This window comes from Saccostrea echinata, unplaced genomic scaffold, assembly GCF_033153115.1.
Source record: "Saccostrea echinata isolate AGI-Se365-2 ecotype Australia unplaced genomic scaffold, CSIRO_AGI_Sech_v1 ptg000030l, whole genome shotgun sequence".
Classification (NCBI taxonomy): Eukaryota; Metazoa; Mollusca; class Bivalvia; order Ostreida; family Ostreidae; genus Saccostrea; species Saccostrea echinata.
Window position 1 is genome coordinate 114,537 of NW_026889779.1, and position 5,929 is coordinate 120,465.

At 32.7% G+C, this 5,929-nt stretch overlaps 1 long non-coding RNA gene across 1 annotated transcript; it reads left to right on the plus strand.

The window, feature by feature from the left end:
- Positions 1 to 2,104: 2,104 nt before the first annotated feature.
- Positions 2,105 to 5,540, plus strand: LOC133196181 (uncharacterized). Its single transcript, XR_009722283.1, has 5 exons — positions 2,105 to 2,399; positions 3,188 to 3,297; positions 3,566 to 3,619; positions 4,189 to 4,333; positions 4,694 to 5,540. It is a non-coding gene; the product is annotated as an uncharacterized LOC133196181 (long non-coding RNA).
- Positions 5,541 to 5,929: the final 389 nt, after the last annotated feature.

The window sequence follows — 5,929 nt, forward strand, 5'->3', positions numbered from 1 at the left end:
TCTACAAAAGATATTAATGGGAAAGAAAAATACTTAAATTATGTAGTTTTTCTCTTATAGCCGGAAGTTGACGTTTTTGTTTCCGGTGGGACCAACATATTTCGAAACTACACAAAAGATGCAATAATGTGATATAGGATTTAATTCAAAAAAGGAAAGTTGAAATTTTACGATTTCTTTGATCACTTCCGTACACGACCGGAAGTGCCGACGACGAACGAAAAGGCGATTCCACAAATTAAAATGTCACGTTCTATGCTCTCCAATAAGTCTCCAGTTCATATCTTTAACCGTTCTTGAGAACATTCGCGGACAACATTCCATTTAAAAATCAGGAAATTGCCCGTAACTTGGAACCAGAATGGAATTTTCCAAATTTTCCTTGTGATGAACAAACTTCATACAATGACTAATTTTTCCTGAAAGTTTCACGTAAAACCACTGAATAGTTTTCGAGAAAACGCCTGCACAAAATTTGGTCAAAAAAATAATAATAATAATAATAATAATAAGAAACAGTAGAATCACTATAAGGTCTTCCGTGAAAACGGAAGACCTTAACTAGATGCGTTTCTTGTTGCTAGGGCAACAAGTGGTCTTCCGACCGAACGTTTCTCCAGAACGCTATGCTATCTCACTTCATTTAATACTTTATTGAAGGTATTTTTCGTTAGCGTTTATGTAACACATTCTTTCAACATAGATCATAATTATTAAAGGTTTTCTGTAGAATCTCTCTTAACAAAGCTTTCAGAAATAAGCAAAAACTATCATACATGTCTTCACGGAGACAATTATTATTTACAACTGAAAAAAGAGAGAAACAATCTCCCGCCCCTGCAGGAATCGAACCCGCAACATACGAGAAAGTTTGGATCGGTCATATCTTTGCAATAAATGCATCAATCAAAATGATGAAAACATACATAGAATTTTTACAAAACTCTCTATTAACCCTGTAAATTTCAAAGAAAAATATTGAAAAACAAAAAAGTTGCAAATTTAACATTTTTGAATTCACTTCCGTTCGCGACCGGAAGTAAGAACGACAAAAAAATAAAAGTCGATCACCATATCTCCATTCTATGCTCTATTACGTCCATGAGTTTCAATTTCATATCTTTAGCCGTTCTCGAGAAAATTAACGGACAAAATTCCATTTAAAAAAAACAAATTTCCCCAAAAATCGCGAACGGAAGTGATTTTTCAAAAAATGAAAAACACGTCTGGAGATATTCTCATGATGCATCTTCCCTGAAATAATCTTTGAAATCCGTCCACTCACAGCTGAGATATCGGCCGTACTATGAAAAAAGAATAATAATAATAACTAGAGCAAAGCTCGTTGCAAAGCAACGAGTAGGTCTTCCGTCCGATTTTCAGAAGCCCTGCTTGTAAGATGTATAAATGAAAGTAAAGTGTTCGTTAAAATGAAGGCCTCCAGATCAAAAATTATGTCGATCTGTATTTAGTTTTTTATGATTTTTATGCTGATTTTCGTTAAATAAAGCATATCACGACTATTTTCGGTTTGACCGGAAGTGACCCCAATCTATAGAAAATTGGGTCAAAAGTCTTGGTTGAATTCAATCATTTGATTTTATGTTGATATCTGCAGAAATACGTCATTTATAGTTACTTCCGGTTTAGCCGGAAGTTGACAAAAGAGACGATACTCGACAGGAAATACAATCAGACATCCTCTGTGACATGCATAATTCAATTCAATACAGTGCTGCTATCCTATAAGTTGACAATCCTATCCTATCCTATCGTGAATCCTGCATCTACAATCCTATCCTGTGATTTTAGTCTAATCCTATCCTATCCTATCCTGCTGCTCTGTTTTTTTTTTAATATTAAAAAGTTAATTTGACAAAATGAAAAAAAAAATTATAAAATGACCATCAAATAAAAATCAGTTATAGTTGTGTTCCCTAATGTAGATTTTCCAAAGGGTTTGGAAAAGTTTTGGAATTCCATGGAATTCCAAACATTTCCATACAAGAGTCTAAAAGTGTTTTTGGAAGTTTTTGGAATCTTTTGGAATTTGAATAACAAATTTGGACTTAGACATTTTGAGGTGTGGAAAGTTGTGGAATTCTATGGAAAAGCTGATAAAATGAGAAACTTAGACATTTTCTGCTCTGGAAAGCTGTGGAAAATAACTTAGAATTTTTTCTTAAACTGTCGGCTCATAGTACAATTACGTCGGGATCGATGTCGGGCTCGATGAACAATTAATTTAAACTACAGCCCGCCAAAATTCAACAATTCGGCTGCCATGTTGTATTGTTGGACAGAAGGAAAGAGAGTGTCACGAAGAAGGGAACTGCTGTCATTATTAGCTTGGAATGGAATTTGTATTTTGACAAAAGATGCAGACATTTTAAGACCCGGTAGGTACAATGTACAGTAATCAGTATTTTATGTGTTCTTGAAGTTGAATGGATAATTGACTGTTCCTCAGTCTGGGCACCACACACATAGAATGCCCAACGATGAAACCATTAGGGCGAGTTTCATTTCTTTAATAATTATTGTACAACTCTAAACATCTCTTATCAAAATATGTTTGAACAATGTGTGGATTTCAACCCGAATTTCCTCCGTTCGTGCATGTCCTTAGACCTCGCTATATATGCTAGTGGCACGTTGCCAATTGCACCACGACAGTCCATGTTACATCGTACACAGACATCATAACACTATTAGTGTCTCCAATATGTTGCAACATGCAACATCTAAATTTGCTATCTTAACCATGTTTACAACAAAGAAAAAACGTGTAGACGGTGGTAGACTAATAATGCTCTATAAGCTGTCTATGTGATATAAAGTTGTGCACAACTTAGTTGCGGTAGACCCAAGCCTCTATTTAGTTTCACAGACTACCACCAACAAAGGCATTTCAAGTCTTCCTTACTTTCAGACCTTTAGTACTTGCACAGATAATTTAAATATAGTTCCCCCCCCCCCCCCATTATGGAAATTTATTTCTCTTCCATGCTCAGTGGTGTCGGCAGCCTCTTTGGGGCCAGTTCAGAACTCTGGTCCGAATTATTAGCTAATAACATTCCTTAGTACATGTACTACTTACATTTACAGAGTACATTGTAAATAATTGTATCTATTTTTTAATGCATGTTCATGATCATTCACAGCACTTACTTTTATTATTTTATAGCTGAAGTACTCGATTTGCACAGCGCCGGCATATAATCATCAAGTTTGATGAAATGTCCTAATATGTAGATGTAGATGCTAAGTCATTCAGTCACCTAGCTTGTGAGAATGGTGAGAGCCTGCTCAAATTATCATTCAGCACAAATAAACTAACATTGTTTTTATTAATTAATGTTTTATAGCGTAAGATTTTTTTATTGAGCAAGTAACAAGAGGTTTATATTCTTAATTCCTTAATAATGCATAACAATTATAACTTTTGACAGGTAATCTAAACATGCTAAATGCTACATGCATAATCATTTTACATTTTATTTAAGTATAAATATTAAAAATGACTATACTCTATGACATAAAATCATGCATGCATTATTTACAGGAATGCTCACAAAAAGGACAAGAGCGAGAGAGCTGTATGGAAATTTACACAAAGGTAAGATTTTTTAATCATTTTCCTAATCAATAAAATCAAAAGAATTGAAATTATGTGTTTATCAATGTTAGCCAGGCATTGAGAAAAGTTATTATGAACCTTAGACTCCACTCTTTCAAATATATTTTAGTTATTTTAAGAAGTTGTTGCTTTTAACTTGTTTCCTATGTCAGTTCTCTGTCCTGTTCACAAGTTTTTACCTACGCCTTGTCAATGTCATTCATCATATTCTTACACAAACCTATAACCTTAGTCGCAGATATAAATTTCCAGAAATAAAGAAGTACATGTATACATGTACTAATATATTATCTTACTCAATACTGAATTGTTGAGGCATGGAAGTTACATGTATTTATAACAGTTTATTTAATATTTTCTTAATTTTTCAAAAATAAAGTGTATGTACATGTACATGTATTTGCATGTTTGAAGCCTAGAACAAATGTATTCTATATATTCACTTTATGTTATTTGCTTTGTCTATATTTTTGTTACATTGTAAATTAACCAATGTGCATTTAAAGCAATTACATATGCCTATAAATTCGTCTTTTCCTCTTTTCAAGGGTCAGTTAACGGAGTAAGCTGATATGGAGGATAATATATCAAAGGCAGCATAGGCGTCCAAACTCCTGTTCAAGGTGCTTTTAATCAGAAGCTTAAGAGACAAAAGACGAGCCATTGACAAGGCAAAACTGAATGTTTTATATGGTATATAAATTATATTTACTAATGTACTTTTTTTCATACCTTAACTTTATTTGCTGAATGTTTTTAAGGGTACATAGTTTATGTAATTTACAATGTTCTCTCTCATATTCAAGGTTAATTAACTTAGACACAATCATGTCTCTTTATTTTTTTTTAATTTCACAACTTCCATTAGTTTAAAAAGAAATCAATCCTAATCTGAACGAAAAATTACAAGATAATAAATTCCTATTCTACAGTATTAAACTGATCTGCCAGGTTGAAAGAACCAATTGTCTTATATAGCTTTAGTTTATTATTTGTCATATATTTATACATGACATAGATATCATACATCTTTATGGTAATCTTTTCTTTCAGAAATTGAGCAAGAAAAGTTTGAAGTGTCTTTGGGAATGATCAACATCAAACTTGCTGAGCTTTTGAAGCCGTCGTACCAAAAGTGAATCCATTCGTGACACCAATTATCTGACCACCCTCTAACAGAACCAGTGAGGAAGTGATTCTAGCCAATACTTCAGAAGTTTAGGACCCTCAATAATTAGGATCTTGGGGCATGTTGGGGAAAAAAATAGCATGTGTTGATTTTATGGGATCTTTCAAATATAGTTGTGTAGTAGATATTTGTGTACTTAATACATATGTTTGTCATTCTAGTCATTAACTTTGTATGGTAAATGTATATGGACCACTGGAAGATCATTGTAACTGTATACAAATGTTGCAAATATACCCTGTTAAGGCTTTAGTGACCTTTCCCAAGGTCATTCAATGAAGCAAAAGGTCATAATTAATGTTTTTTTTTTAAATCTATTTTGTTTTATTATTAAAAAATGTCATATGTTTGAGATTACTCTAGGTACAAAGGATTTTCTTTAACCAAAGGTCATTTGTTTCTCATGCAGACCGTAATTTACTACATGTACATGCATGTATATTATAATAATTCTCATTAATTAAACCAAGGTGATCATCCAGTAATGATATTTTTCTGTGGATTTTTAACATTGTTTAAATAATCTTTGATGTAAAATACTTTCATTGATAATACTTTTTAAAATTTGTGCTTTCATTATACATAGAAGTGTGTATGCAATATTTGTCCCCAAACACATTGTAAAGCAAAAATGATTTTTTATTTTGAAAATATAGATTTGATTTATGAAAAATTGTGATGTAGTCATTTTTTTTTTGTAATTATTTGGCCCTTAAATTATTTTGATTATTCCAGTTTTTGTATTTTCCTGGAATTCCTTGGATTTCCGTGGAATTCCATAGATTTCCAAATATCCTGGAATTCCATGGATTTCCAGCTATTTCCGCAAATTTCTATTCTGGCATTGTTCCGCTCTTTTCCAGGCTAGATTTGAAATTCCATACCATTCCAAAAAAGTTCCGTCCCAATACTCTCGAGAATTCCTCGGAATTCCATGGAACACTTTTTCCATGGAATTCCACGGAATTTGTTATGGAATTCCACGGATCTTACGGAAAATCTACATTAGGGTTATTAATTTAAATGTAATAAATTTTCATGGAGAAAAAATAATTGAGATCGACGTCCATTAATTTCCGACACCTCTCACAGATTAATTT